At 38.0% G+C, this 16,386-nt stretch overlaps 1 protein-coding gene and 1 non-coding gene across 3 annotated transcripts in view; both read left to right on the top strand.

Moving 5' to 3' along the window:
* Window positions 1-16,386, top strand: part of zbtb20 (zinc finger and BTB domain containing 20) — a 341,450-nt gene that overhangs the window by 139,152 nt on the left and 185,912 nt on the right. The window lies entirely within an intron of this gene.
* LOC140728638 (U6 spliceosomal RNA) lies at window positions 532-638 on the top strand. The gene has a single exon (XR_012099128.1). It is a non-coding gene; the product is annotated as a U6 spliceosomal RNA (small nuclear RNA).

The raw sequence follows: 16,386 nt of genomic DNA, 5'->3' as shown, positions 1-16,386 counted from the left end.
AACTTGCTCGATTTTATTCTCATGTTAATCCAACCTGTGACAGATGTCATTCTGATGTTGCCTCATTGACCCATATGTTTTGGTCTTGCCCTTGTTTGCAAAATTACTGGAAAGATATTTTCAGTATTATTTCAAGAGTTCTGAATATCAATTTCCAACTGCATCCTTTTACGGCAATTTTTGGTTTACCAATGGTGGATAATAGTCGTTTATCCTCTTCATCTCGACGAATGATTGCATTTGTTACATTAATGGCTAGAAGATCTATTTTATTGAATTGGAAAGAAATTAATCCTCCAACTATATTTCAGTGGTTTTCTCAAACTATCTCTTGTTTGAGTTTAGAAAAAATTAGAAGTGTTGTTTTTGATCCTTCAGTTAAATTTGAAGAAACTTGGAGACCATTTATTGAACATTTTCATATGAGTTAAATTGTCTTTTCCTAAACCTTACTTTTATTATCCTTAATTATTTGGATGGAGGTTCAGAGTTATTGGCACAACTGTATGTATTTAACATTATGCAACGGCCATGCTCGCTTCGGCAGCACATATACTAAAATTGGAACGATACAGAGAAGATTAGCATGGCCCCTGCGCAAGGATGACACGCAAATTCGTGAAGCGTTCCATATTTTTTTTAAAAAGAGGAAAAAAAACATTATGCAACAGCCCATGTTGGTTAGTCTTTTTTTTCTTCTCTTTTTTTGTTTTTTTTTCTTTTTGTTTCTTTTGTTCATAAATACTATGAGTTTGGGAGACTATATAAATTGATTATTATATATTTGAATGTCTACTTAAACTATCAATTATGTACTCTCAAACACTTTGTATTCATGTTTCATTTATGTTTGTTTAAAAATTAATAAAAAGATTTAAAAAGAAAGAAAGGAATAAAAATAGGTAAGGCCTGAAAAAGATATAAAAATTTAGGAAGAATCTTCATTTTAATCGAATTAATTTGGCCAATTAGGGATAAAGAAAGAGGGGACCATTTAGAAAGTGTCTTTTTCACATAATTCAATAAGGGGTTTAAGTTTTCTTTGAATAAATTCTTGAAGTTTTTAGTAATTGTTCCACCTAAATATGTAAATTGACTTGTAACAACTTTGAACGGAAATTTGGCATTTGATGACATTAGGTCATTTAAAGGAACTAGCTCACTTTTATGTAGGTTCAGCTTACATCCTGAAAAAGAACTAAACTGGGAGATTAAAGAAAGAACCAAAGGTAAAGAAGTTTCAGTGTTAGAGATAAAAAGTAAAATATCATCAGCGTATAATGAAATTTTATGAGACATACCTTCCCTTAGTATACCAGAAATGTCCTTAACTTCTCGAAGTGCTATTGCTAAGGGTTCTATAGCTAAAGCAAAAGGTAAAGGACTAAGAGAACATCCTTGTCTAGTTCCCCGCTGTAATTTAAAGGGCTTAGAAATTTGGGAATTAGTAATAACCTGAGCGGTAGGAGACAAGTAGATTAATTTAACCCAACAAATAAAATTAGGCCCAAAATTAAACTTTTCTAAGGTCTTAAAAAGATAATTCCACTCAATCCTATCAAAGGCTTTTTCTGCTCTGATTTTTTTTGGATGGAGAATATATCACATTCAATAACTGACATATACTAAAATGTGAGTAACGATTTTTAATAAATCCTGTCTGGTCATGTGATATAATAGATGGTAGAATATTTTCAAGTCTTCGAGCTAAGATTTTGTCTAAAATTTTTGCATCAACATTTAATAAAGAAATCGGTCTGTATGAAGAACATTCAGCTGGATTTTTCTTTAAGAATAAAAGAAATAAAAGCTTCATAAAAAGATTGAGGGAGTTTACCTGATTTAAAGGACTCTGATAAAACAGAGGATAAATAAGGTGTAAGTAACGTAGTGAAAGTTTTATAAAACTCCCCAGGAAAGCCATCAGGTCCTGGGGTCTTACCAGAATGTAAAGCACGTATAGCCTCAGCCACTTCTTCATTGGAAATAGGCTGATCTAACTGTGTTAGACTATCAGCAGACAATGTAGGAATGTTGATATTACTGAAAAAAGCGTTCATATAGGTATCATCTGAAGAAGAGTCAGATACCTTCAAATTGGAGATTTTCTACGTTTCCAATTAGCTACTTTTCCTATAGGTCCTGATAAAAATTTACTGGACGATCTTTTAAATTTAAAACCTTTTGTTAATGGTTCTATTACCGGTATCTATAACTTGTTGATTGATTCTAGACAAGACTTTTTAGCTAAAATAAAAAAAGCTTGGGAGGATGATCTAAATTGTCAGATTTCTGATGATAGATGGAATAAAATTCTTAAACGGGTTAATAAATCATCTTTCTGTGCTCGTCATTCTCTTCTACAATTTAAAGTGGTTCATAGAGCTTACATTTCTAAACAGAAGCTCTCCAGTTTTTACCCGAATGTTTCTCCACTTTGTAATAAATGCAACTCTGCTGATGCCTCTTTAATTCATATGTTTTGGTTTTGCCCTACAATTGAAAAGTTTTGGCGAGAAGTATTTCATACCTTCTCACAACTTTTTAGGGTCCAATTTGACCCAAATCCCCTTACTACCTTGTTTGGTATTATTGCAAATGAAGATATAACTTTAAATACTCCTAACCTACAGGTTTTAGTTTTTACCTCTCTTTTAGCAAGAAGAGCAATCTTGCTTAAATGGAAGGAGTCTACTCCTCCTACACATCTTCAATGGCTACGTGATATTATGTCGTATTTAAATTTAGAAAAGATCCGCTGCTCAGTCTTAAATTCAGAACAATCTTTTTTATGATATTTGGGGACCTTTCCTAAATTACTTTTCCAATTTATAAAGTTTAACAGTGCACAGACTTTTATGTATATTTTTATCCTCTATTCTTAAGTGAATGAATATGGTTTTTTTTCTAATTATCCATTGTCACCCATCAGCTTTTTTCTTTGGTAGTTGGTAGGGGGTTGACTTTTTTTTAATATATAAAAAAATTCTTTTATGATGTATGACCTATCTTTAAATTTTTGATTACAGATTGGTATACCTTTATGTGTTATGCTATAACATTTTGATCAATTTTATTACAATATATGAATGTACACAAGTTATGTTGAGATGTATCTATGTGTTGCACTCTGTAAATCTTTTTTTTTCCTCTGAATAAAAAATATTGTAAAAAGAAAATGTAATGAGTTGTCACTATTCCCAATATGTTCATCTACTATCAGGTCTGTCATCTGGTCTGGCTCATTTCACAAAACTAGATCCAGTATGGACTATTTTTGTACTGTTTAAAGAACTCTTCCTGGATCACTGAAGAAATTCAGCCCCATCTAAGCCTCTTGTATTAAGGAAAGTGAAATATCTCACAATGACAGCCCCATTGATTCTACACCTTGCCATATTTGTTTCTCCCCTATTGGGAGGCCTATAGTATACTCCCATTCACTTAATTATATTTATCTCATTTCTGAGCTTCACCTAATTTGCCTTTGTGGATGTGCCCTCCAGTATGTCCTCCAAGTGCTGCTATGACATTCTCCCTTCTCAGTCGTGCCTTGCCCTGTTCTGTCACTGCTAAAATAACTAAACCTAGAAACGTTGAGTAACCAGTCCTTTCTACTCTGCTTTCTCCTAAACTCCTTCCCCTTTTATTCTTTTTCCTCCCTACTTCATCTTTTGCTTTCCACTTTTTATCCCTCAGCTTCTCCTCCCTTTCCCTTATAGCAGATGTATTAGAGCAGCTAATATCTGATTTACCACACTCTGCTGTTACATCCCTAGTGAATAAAATTGTTTTAAATAACTGAATACTGCTGGAAATAAAATACTGCACATTTTCTAGTTACATTTTCATACATTTTCATACAGTAACTGATTTTTAGTAACTGTACAAAAACTGACCTTGTATTTTATAAATAATTTTAAAAATTTCTCTAAGATCTGTAAATGGGCTCAAATGGACACTTGCCAAAGTGATTTATTTGATCTGGCTATATTGTGTGGTCAAAGGCTGTTTTCCAGATTATGAAAACTCAACTTGTGCTTGAAATTCCTTTTGTGCTGGTTTGGTCAGTGTGGTGTGAATTAGGCTAGTGGAAACTTGGTGAGTATTAGTTATATGTTAAGCTACCTAAACAGCCTAACATACTATCTGCCTTCCAAGTGGCATATCATTCTGTATTTCTTTTCCTTGTCCACAACACATCCTTCATAGGTATTGATAATGTTCCAATGTGGCTATTCACGAATTCTGAAAGTTCGCTTATGCGGTTTTTGAGATTTGACTGCTATTGTACTAGTTTCAAGTTTAGCGAGGTGATCAAGTTTATTGGAAACTTGTAGATCAGGTGCACCTTAAGGTTTGTATGTGTACTGCTCCTCTTGCAAAGTAACTTTCTATGTAAAGCAAACTTCCAGCATTTTATTTTCTTTAATATTAAAGTTCATGGGGCTTAGCTGTTTGCTGAGTCTATTGCATACTGATAAGTGATACAGATATTTCCTTTCTGTTACAGTTGTCCATTTTTATTGAAAACTGTACCTGTTTTTTAATCACAAAGGGCAGTAATGCTTGATTACCAACATACAAATGAAAGTTTGGCATTTGTTTTTGTTCAGTTTAGTTCTGTGTGCTAATCTGATAATGAATCATGTAACGTCCATTAAGCTGCTGTAATGTCAGAAATAGGATTGTAATAAATAGAGGGTGAATAAAACTACTTGTTTCTTCCCCTGTAACAGTTGCTCCAGTTCAGTTGTCCTCCTTTACAGGAACTCGCATATACAAAGTATCAGTCTGGTTTATTAATGTTGAATCATTCATATTAATGCAGTTTGTTCATGTAGCAACAATGTTTGTTTCTGCTTATTCTTTCTTCCAGTAACTCCAATGTCTTCTTCTTTATTTTTAAGCTAAATTTAAAAAAAAAAAATTGCTATAATTAACCTGGTGATGCAGGAAATAAATTTCAGCAACCATTTTGGAGGTTGGAGTGCCTTTTTAAAAAAAAAATTCCTTTAGATTGATTAAAATCAGTTCCTTTTTCTACCTATACATCTTTAGACTCTTAAGCCTGCATTGATTACATCAAACTTGGGAACAGTATCAACAGTATAAACCCTCAAGTCTGAATTATTCATACATTTCATTCTAACTCATCTATGGCAGGTCAGGAGTTAAATATTGGCTGAGCAAATATTCACTTTAACCAAGTGTTCTCATTAACTGGGTTTCTATTAACTAGCATGTACTGTACCTCCTTGAAAGCATTCTCTTATAGATTAAATGTTTTTGTACACATACTTCATAGGTATGTAAAATGTTAGTTAATATGGTTTTGTATTAATAGTTTGAAATGTTCCATGTTTGTTGGGTCACTGGAATGCTCCTATTTGCATAGTATCTAAAAAATGTGTGTGGACTCCAAAAGAAAAGATAAAGGCTAATGTGGTGAATTGTGGTAAATTGATACTCCGAAGCAATGTGATTTATATATGTTAACTTGATTTGTTATTATTAAGTTAAATTTTGAAGCCCCCCCCCCCCCCCCCCAAACACCTTAATTGCAGTTGTGATGAAACTTCCGGTAAAGATGGCGGTGTGCCATTTTTAAAAAAATGTCTTTTTTTACGATTGCAAGACAATGTTGGATTTTAAGAACTGTGGGTACTGCAGGTCTAACCCATTGTTGGCGGAGGAGTTGGACTTAGTGCTAACTGCGTTGCTGTCTGCTACAGGAAGGCTTCAAAGGCATTGGAGTTGGTGCACGAAGGCGACGTGGAGTGTAATGGCAGACAATTGTCTTGGGCATTTTTCTTGCAATTGCAAGACCCTATTAGACATTGGTAAGACAAGATGCCACAGACCCATTTCCTTTGTTTGTTGGCGCAACAGACGGTGGGAGAGTTGCCTGAGCTCAGTTGTAACAGGGACTAGGCCTCAAGCTGCAGGCTTGTCTGCTGCTGCAGACCAGGCAAGGAAACGCTGGGGGCAGTGAGATGCGGCATCCATACTCAGTTGAGGGCTGGCTTCTGCTGTCTATGCTGCCCTCCAGTGTTCGATCAGTGGAATGACAACCTGGATTGCGTAAGTGTATGCGTTCATCTGTGGACTGTGCTATCAGTTTGCGGAACTTGTCTCTCAGACTTGGCATATATGCTGGATTGTGCAGTGTGTGTTGTGCATCTTGGTCCCTGAGGAAGGAGTTGTTTCTTTCAGCTGTATTCATGTATGGTTGAATGATAATTAAACTTGATTTTAAACTTAATTGGAAATAATATGCCTTGGAACAAAATGATTGAATAAATTCAAGATAGTAACTTAAAATGTGATTTAATCATTCAATGATGGAATATTATTGCAATAAACTAGCATTTCTCCGTTTCTTTCCCTGTGTATCATTGAGGGTATCATTTTGCTATCTCTTCAAACTTAAGTTCATGACAGGTGATGCTGAATGTCTGTAAGAGGACTTTCTTCAATTTTCTTCTTTTAGAAGGCAAGAATGTTTTTTAAACATGAGAGTCTCCAGATGTTGGAAATCTTGAGCAACATGCATGAAATGTTGAAGGAACTCAGAAAGTCAGGCAGAATCTATGGAGGACAGTAAACAGTCAAGGTTTCAGGCAGAAACCCTTCATCAGAATCAGGTTTAATATCACTGGCATGAAATTTGCTTGTTTTGTGGTAGCAATACATTACAATACAGAATAATAAAACAATAAATTGCATTATATATAGTAAAAAATTAAATAAGTTGTGCAAAAAGTGAAAACAAATAGTGAGGTAGTGTTTATGGATTCATTATCCATTCAAAAATCTGATGGTGGAGGGGAAGAAGCTGAAATGTTGAGTGTGTGTCTTCATGCTCCCTGATTTCCTCCTTGACAGTAGCAATGAGAAGAGGGCATGTCCTGGGTGGTGGTTGGGGGGGGGGGGGGTCATTAATGATGGCTGGCATCTTGATGAAACATTGTCTTTTGAAGGTATCCTGTGCTGGGGAGGCTAGTGCCCATGATGGAACTGGTTGAGTATACAAATTTCTGCAGCTTTTCCGAATCCTGTGCAGTGGCCCCTCCACACCAGGCAGTAATGCTCTTCACGGTACATCTTCAAAAAATTGCGAACGTCTTTGGTGACGTACCAATTCTCTTCAATCTCCTAATGAAATATAGCCATTGCTGTGCCTTCAGTGTAATTGCATCAATGTGTTTGGCACAAAATAGATCTTCAAAGATGTTAACACCCAGGAACGCGAAACTGCTCACCCTTTCCATTGTTGATCTGTCAATGAAGAGTGGTGTGTGTTTCCTTGCCTTCCCCTTTCTGAAATTCACAATCAGTTCTTTGGTCTTACTGACATTGAGTGTAAGACTATTGTGACATCATGCAACCAGCTCATCCATCTCAATCCTGTAGGCCTCCTCTTCACCATCTGCAATTCTGCGAGCGCTAGTTGTGATGATGGCAAATTTATAGATCACATTTGAGCTGTGCCGAGCCACACATTCGTGGGGGTAGAGAGTAAAGCTAAGGTTTGTAGAACTTGTGAGGGAGGTAGAAATGAGTAGTGTTGGGTATGGGAACTATGAGGTTGGTGGCAATGAATGGTGGCAGAGACATGTTCCCAGGTAGGATATGTGGCTTTGTTAGCAAGTCAAGGTGAGCACATGGTCAAAGAGTCAGAGAGCAGTAGAGATCACAGGGTAAGCAAACAGAAAGGGTCTCGCTGAACTGTGGTGAGAAGAGAAGACTTAAACAACTTTAGGGTAAGCATACCTCGAAGAGACTTTGCAGTGGAGCAGCAAGTCATAAATACTCATAACTTCTAGGGAAAGAACGGTGACAACTTCCTGCATAGAATTATTCTTACTTCAATATAAAAAACATTTAGAGTACAAAGATTAAACTTTACATAAACATGCAACAATGTTGATTGTAGCATCAAGAGTTGTTATGAGAACAAATGTGTCGTAAGATCCCTGTACTTAGCTTTGTGTTAACCCCAATAGATCACTGGATAGAATACAAGGAGTGCATAATCAAGGAGGTTAAAGAAATAGGAAAAGAGGGAAAACTGCAAAGGTCAGCAATTCTTGACAAAAGATATTAACTGTGGTCAGATTTAAACTGAATTCATTTCTTTTAAATTTAAGATTAAAATTAATTTAAATAGTCCTAATTTATATGTGAATATTTGATTAACAGATAAATTAGACATTTGCTTCTCATGCAATGCAGTTTCACTTTTCTGTTGAATTGTATGTGGCTTCTTAAGGTTTGAAGATTTTGCTAAAACTGCCACATTATTTATCACTGCTACTGTAAACTACTTTGTTTTGCTCATTGCTGCTGGTTTTGTAAGCATATTTTCTATGGCAGTTTGATTATGTAATGAAAAAAATGAACATTTAGTGAAATTTGTGTTGTCAATGTAACTTTTTCATGTTTAAGTGAAGAAAATTGTGCCTATGAAATTCAAAACACAGAAAAATATAAACAATTATGTTTAAATTAAAACCAATTAACGCAATTAATTTAAATTACAAATTACAATGTATTGAATTAAATTGAACTCAGTCTTTTTTCCTGAGAGTGGGGGTGGGAATAAAAAAGCTCAGTTCTTGTCTGCTTATCTCTTTTAGGACAGTTGCAGTTACCACTGTTGCAGACAGTAGCTGGACTATGGGACTTGCAACTTGAACTCTACAGCTGTTGCCACATTATGTTTGCCTTATTGGAAACTATTGTCTGCATTTATTATTGTACTCCTGTTATGAATGAATAGAATCATTGATAACTTTCTGATTGCTGCCTGTGGTCTCTTTCAGTCTTGATCCATTAATTCTCATTCTCCCTTTTCTGTGTTTTCATGTCCGAGGCCTTCTTAATTGAGCATTCCACCTTATTTATTGTTTTACTGATTTTTTTTTTACATTCAGCATTTTGTACTTTGATTTTAAAATTGTGCCCTGTGTGGCACTTTCAAATTATCTGGAACACTAGCAGAAATATTTACTTGACCGCAGTTGTTATATGAGAAAAGATTCTTGCTTTAGATTTTAATGGAATATTTGGCTTTATGGCAGGGGTGTGCAACTGTTTTCTTGATGAATCTGACTTTTGATCTGAATCAGCACTAAAGAATTTTAGTTGTAGTTATGATTAACTTTTGATGGTTTATGAATGTCAGATTTATTCACATGTCTTCCAAACATTTCCACAGCAGACAAGCCTGAGGGTGTAGCTTCACTGGTTGTAATAGTATCTTGGAGGGCAAGGTTTTCAATTTATCTCAGGAAGAATCTGAGGAGTTTTGCCAGTTTGGAGCTGGCTTTGAGGATTAAGTTGAAAGAGGTTATGAGTAGAGGAGTAGTAAGCACATTCAGCTGAGATGATTTAGGAGTGCCCTGCAGGCCACGATGGATGACATGGTTAATGCTTTGACTCTTAACAACCTGAGTTCTGTCCTAACCTACTTGTGTGGACTTTGAACTTTCTTCCTTCTCGTCTCTCCCCTGTGTTTTCTCCCACATGCTAAGGATGTACTGATTAGTTAATGGGCAATTGTAAAGTAACCCATAAGACAAGTGGCAAAAATATCAAAGGGGAATTGATGTGGGCATTTGAGAGGGAATAAGTTACAGGGTTACAGAAAATAAGAAAAGGCATAGATTGATAAAGTTGTTCCACAGGGACTCAGCATAGATTCTATGAACTGAATGACCCTTTTACTGTTGTATAACTGAACAAAAAACATCAAAGGAAATAGGTTGTGCTGAAATTTTGTAAACACTAGTTCAACTCTAGTTAGGTATTATGACAAGATAAGCCACTTGAAAATCTAGGTAGATTTATAGAGTGGGGGTGGGGGAGAATGTAGTGTTCAGTAGGGACCAAAAGGGCAATCTATGCAAGGAACTGGTAGATGTAGGTGAGGTCTGAAATTAATACTTCCCAGTATTCACACGAGTAGGACATTGTAGTTTTAAAAATTCAGGGAGGGAGGTAGTGAAACTCCAGATGATGTATTAGATGTCTTCAGACACAGAAGGCAGATAAATCCCCCAGGGCCTTAGAAAGTTGTACCATTTTTTTGTGGGAGGCAATTGAAATGATTGCTGAGGCCCTGCCAGAGATTCCTAAAGGTTTGCTGGTGACAAGTTAGATACCAGATGATTGGATGAACTGCCAAACTGGATCGAAAATTGGCTTAGTATATAGCAGAGGATAATGGTGGAATGTTGTTTTTGACCATAGTCCATGAGACCTAGGAGTAGAATCTGCTTCACCATTCAATCATGGATGATTTATTATCTCTGTTAACTCTGTTCTCTAGCATTCTCCCAGGGAACCTGTGATAGGTCCTTGATTACATCACGTCTGCCTTAAATATACCCAATGACTGGCCTGCATAGCCATCTGTGGCAGTGAATTCAACAGATTCACCACCCACTGGCTAAAACATTTTCTCTTCTCTGTTCTAAATGGGTGTCCCTCAATTCTAAGGCTGTGCTCTATGGTCCTAGACTCACCCACTGGAAGAAACATCTCTCCACATTCACTGTATCCAGACTTTTCAATATTCGATAGGTTTCAATTAGATCCTGGGCAAAGTAATAGGCAGGTGAGAAGAAGTGAAAGGTCAGAGTGGGGAATAGAGGAAGGTGAGGGGTAGATCTTGTTCACCAGAAAGAGCAATTGATATTTTTGCCAAATGGAATACAAGGTGTTGCTCCTCCACCCTAAAAGGAGGCCGTGGATTTTCATGTCGGAAGTAAATGAGAATCAGAATTAAAATGTTTGGCCACTAGGAAGTCCCGCATGTAGAACCCCTCAGTCTTCTAAACTCCAGCGAGAACTGGCTCAGAGCCTTAAGACGCTCCTCATATGTTAACCCTTTCATTCCTGAGATTATTCTTGTGAACCTCCTCTGGGTCCTCTCCAGTGTTACCACATCCTTTCTTAGACAAGGGGCCAAAATCAGTTCTCAATACTGCGAATAGTGAAAAAGGAACTTTCTTCAGATGTATGATCTGTCTTTGATTATCATGGGCAAGAAGCACTAGGATGGCCTTATTTCAGAACATTGTGTAAGAAGACCATGAAATGTTTCTTCATGAAGAAGAAGGAAAGTGGAGCTGAAGGACGGAAGAGACGAAAGTTGGAGGCGGAGGAAGCCAGGAAGTCGAGCAAGTTCTTCATGCCCTTCTTTGAAAAACCCAGAACAAGTAGTTTGACACGTTCCATGGAGTCGCTTGCACCTGCTACAAGTTTGTTAGAATCCGAAAGTGGATCAAGTACAAATGAATCACAAGCCGAGGAGGTAGTCAAGTCAGATAAATCCGAGCCTGATGAGATTAAGAGTGAGACTGCCACAGAGAACGTGGACATGACAGGAGGGGAAGACGATGGTGGTGATGGTGATGTTGAGTTTATTGATGAGATTGTACCTAAGGAGATTGAACCTGAAGACACTGAACCTAGTGAACTGGATGGTGTCAAAGAGCCTCGAACTGTCATACCAGAAATGATTGAACAGCATGACACTGGACTTCTGAAGTTTGACAAGGATACTGGAAAAGCAATTCTGCCTGACGCGTTGAGAACAGAAATAATAAAGCTGGGTTCAAAGTGAGGGGCCAGATCAGTGAGGGGCCTTTCCTACCAACAAATAACCGCACAATGAACAAAGCCTGGTTCAAGAGGAAATTGTGAAATGGTCGTGGTGAGGAAGTGACTCACTTATGGCTGTTCTATTCCCCTTCTTAAAAAGTCTGCATTTTGTATTTGTTGTCTTCTCTATTCCCGGTCAAACCATCAATCCTCATTGGAGCAGGAAAGTGGATTCAACCAGTGGAAGGATTAGTGTTCATGAAAATGCCGAGAATCATTGGGAATGCTTCACACAGTGGAAAGAAATGGAAAGAAATTTAGCTGGAAACAGAGGAGTTATTGACGGGGTATTTCAGTCACAGATTGAAAAGGGAAAACATAAGTGGCGTGATGACGAGAATCCTTCACTACATAAAATTCCTTGTGACTTAGAACCTGGCTTTGCGAGGACATGGAGTCACTTCAGCTAGATGATGACTCCTATGGGGGAAATTTCCTTGGCTTACTGAAACTACTGGCCATCTTTGACCTTGTCATAAAAGAACACCTCACTCATTTGGAAAGACATCCTGGACCCACGTCTTACCGTTCACTGGGTGTCCAGAACAAATTCATCCCCACGATGGCATCTACTGTTCGCCGTTTACTGAGAAGCATTCATAAAGCCAAGTATTGTGGTTTTATGTTCGACTCGACTCCTCATCAGGCACACCATGAGCAGATGTCAGAAGTAGTGAGGTATGTGGAAGTTGATTTTGAGAGGAAAACAGTCTGTGTTAGAGAGTCCTTCCTTGGTCTTATCCAGATAAGCCAGAGGGATGCTGAGAGGTTGGTTGAAGATATATTGAAACAGCTACAGAAGGACGAAATGGAGCTACAAGATTGTCAGTCACAGTGCTGTGACAACGCTGCTGTGATAGCTGGACACAGAAGTGGTGTTCATCAAAGAATAAGTAAGAAGAACAACCTGGCAGTGTTTGTGAATTACAACAATCACTCACTGAACTTGGTGGGTGTACATGCAGCCAAGCAGGATACAATGATGGTCACGTTTTTTGGAACCATCGAAGCTCTCTAAGTGTTTTTCTCTCGTTCAACACAGTGCTGGGAAAAACTCAAAAACAGTGTGCCTGTGGTTGTTAAGTTGGAGTCCAAAACCAGGTGGAGTGCAAAGGACAGAAGCAGTATACCCCGTCAACAAGTACCTTGAGGAGATGCTTCAAGTTCTTCAGGACATGATAGACAATGAAAATGAGACCAGTGAAACAAGAAGTGACGCAAGGCAGCTGTACAACCGCATGTTGAGTTACGATTTTCTGATTTTGCTAGGATGTTGGAACAAAGTACTTATTCGCATTGACCTTATTCAAAAGAGGCTGCAGGGTCCTAGCATGAACTTCCACGATGCTGCCCTGGATTTGAAAGCCCTCCAAGATCATTTTTATGATGAAAGAGAAGTGTTGATCAGTGAGTGACTCGAAGGAGTTGGTCTCTGTCAAGACCGGAATATTGAAGTTGAAAGACGTCAAAGATGAAAGAAATGAATGGCTAATGAGAAGTCCAGAGACGCTGGGTTAACAGCTAAGGAGAAAATGGAAAGAGTCATGAAGGGAACACTCGACCGTCTTCACAGAGAAATGGATTAAAGTTTCGCTCTTATGCATGACATTGACGCCAAGTTTGGGTTCCTTCTCGATGTCAAGGGACTGTGTTACGGCGTTGACAGTAAACGACCTAAAGAAGAAGTATGTAAATTTGGGCGAATTGTACAGATCTGATGTTGATGGACAGCAGCTATATGAAGAAATTTTAGATTGCAGAATGTTGCTATCAAGGTGGGTCAACATGAAAATATCAAGACCTGAAGAGCTTCTTGAATTTATTGTTCAGTATGGAGATGAGAGCGTCTTCCCCAATCTTCACATTGCTATTCAGATAATGCTAACCATTGCAGTTTCCATCGCCAGCTGAGAGATCATTCAGCAAGTGAAAACTAATACTTTAGTATCTGAGAGCCTCCATGGGTCAAGGCAGACTCTGTGATCTTCCTGTGCTGAGTGTAGAAAGGTATGGTAAAGTTATCTAAAAGATGGGTGTCAGATGTTTGGACAGGGGCGCAATTTGAGTGCTTGCCATAGGTGCTATTTTCCGTAGATACGCCCCTGACTTCAAAGCAATCAATTCTGTCATCTAAATCTTTGACATACAACATGAAAAGGAATGTCCCAACATCGACTCCAGCAGCATACCATTAGTCACCAGCAGTCAACCAGAGAAGACCCTTTTTATTTCCATTCTTTACCTCATGCCAGCCAGCAGATCATGTATCTATGCTGTTACTTTTCCTATAATATCATGGAGTTTTGTTAAACAGCCTCAAGTGTGGCACCTTATAAAAGGCCTTCTGAAATTCCAAATAAAGAACATCCACTGACTCTCTATTCTGCCTGTTGTTTCCTCAAAGAATTCCAACAAATTTTTCAGGCAAATCTGTTGAATTCTTTGAGGAAATAACAGGCAAGACTTAAGTAGTCAGGCAAGATTTCCCTTTAGAAAACCATATTGTCTTTGGCCTGTTTTATCATATACCTCCAAGTATCCCAAAACCTCATCCCTAATAATAGAGTCCAATTTCATTCCAACCACTGAAGTCAGGCTAACTGGCCTGTCTGTCTGCCTCCCTCCTTTCTGAGAGTAAAGTGATGTTTGTAATTTTCCAGGCTCCAGAAACCATTCCAAAATTCTTGAGAGGTCATTACTAAACAACCAATTCAGCCATCTCTTCAGAACGCTGGGGTGTAACCCATCTGATCCAGGTGACTTGTTTACCTTTTAACTTTTCAGTTTCCCATGTGTCTTCTCCTTAATAGTAGCAACAATACTCATTTCTATCCTCTGACACTCTCACTTTTTTGGCATTCTGTTTATGTGTTCCACAGCAAAGATTGATGCAAAATACTTAGTAAGTCCCTCTTTTGTTTCTTTGTCCCCCCCATTACTACCTCTCCAACATCATTTTCCAGTGGTCTGATATTCACTCTTATCTCTCTTTTACTCATTATAAAGCTGATATAAAATTTTTGTATCCTCTTTTATATCATTGGCTGGCTTACCTTCACATTTCATATGTTCTCTCTTTATGACACTTTTAGTTGCCCAATGTTAGTTTTTAAAAGCTTCCCAATCCTACCTTACCACTATTTTTCCCTGTATTATATGCTTCCTCTTCTGCTTTTATGTTGTCTTTGATTTCCCTCGTCACTCATGGTTGCCTCAACCTCCCTTTTAAAATACTACTACGTATTTGGGTTTTAGCTATCATATGCCTTACTAATTGCCTTTCTCAAAAACTGAACCTGTTGCTGTTCTTTTGTGATCCTTGCTGGTGTCCCCTTCCAGTTGACTTTGGCCAGCTCCCTTCTCATGTCTATGTAATTCTCTTTTCTCCACTGTAAAGCTGATTTTTCTTTTCCCTCTCAAACTGCAGGGTAAATTCTATCATATTATGATCACTGCCTCCTAAGGGTTCCTTTACCTTAATCTTCCTAATCAAATCTGGGTCATTACACAACCCCAATCCAGGACTGCCATTCCCCTAGCGGACTCAACCATAAGCTGCTTAAAAAATCCAACTTGTAGGCATTTTACAGATTCCCTTTCTTGGGATCCATCAACAGCTGGATTATCCCAATCTACCTGCATATTGAAATCTCCCATGATGATTGCAACATTGCCCTTTTTACATGCCTTTTCTACCTTTCCTTTGTAATTTATGGCCCACACCCTGGCTTCTGTTCAGGGGCCTGTATATGTAGTAATTCCCATCAGGAGCTTTTTACATTTGCAGTTTTTTTAACTTTACCCACAAGGATTCTCTACACCTTCAAGTCCTATATCACCTGTATCTAAGAATTTGATTTAACTTTTTACCAATTAGCCACCCCACCCCCTCTGCCTACCTGCCTGTCCTTTTGATTCGGTGTGTATCATTGAATGATTAGGTCCCAATATAATCTTTCAGTCGTGAATTGTAAATGCACTCATCACACCAGCCAATTTCTAACTGTGCTACAAGATCATCTACCTTATTCCATAAACTGCATGCATTGAAATATGACACCTTCAGTTCTGTATTCATCACCCTTATTGAATTTTGCCCCTGTTACTCATCATCTGCCTATCCTTCCACATAGTCTCACTACACGCTGAATCTATTTGTATACCAACTGCAGCATCTTCAGCCCTATCGCTCTGGTTCCCATCCACCTGCCAAATTAAACTCTCCTCAACAGCATTCCTGCCCACATGGATATTGGTTTCTCTTAGGTTCTAGTGTAACTTGTCCTTTTTGTACAGGTCACACCTTCCCCAGAGGAGATCCCACTGATGCAGAAATATAAAACTATGCCCCCTGCACAAATTCCTCAGCCATGCATTCATCTGCCAAATTACCCTATTCTTCCCCTCAGTGGTTCATGAGACAGGCAGTAATCCAAAGATTGCTATCCTGGAAGTCCTGCATTTCAACATTGTGCTTAGTCCCTATATTCTCTCTTCAGGACTCCTCCCTTTTCCTACCTATGTCATTGATATCAATATGTACCATGACTTCTGCCTGTTCACCTTTTTAGAATGCCATGGACTCCAATCTGAGATATCCCTGATCCTGGCACTTGTTAAGAAGCATACCGTCTGTATGTCTCTTTCATATCCACAGAATCTGCTTTCCTTTAACTGTGGAATCCCCTACTGCACTCAAGTAAAGTTTATTGT

Source organism: Hemitrygon akajei, chromosome 5, assembly GCF_048418815.1.
Source record: "Hemitrygon akajei chromosome 5, sHemAka1.3, whole genome shotgun sequence".
Taxonomy (NCBI): domain Eukaryota; kingdom Metazoa; phylum Chordata; class Chondrichthyes; order Myliobatiformes; family Dasyatidae; genus Hemitrygon; species Hemitrygon akajei.
This window is presented reverse-complemented; position numbering and strand designations above follow the sequence as displayed.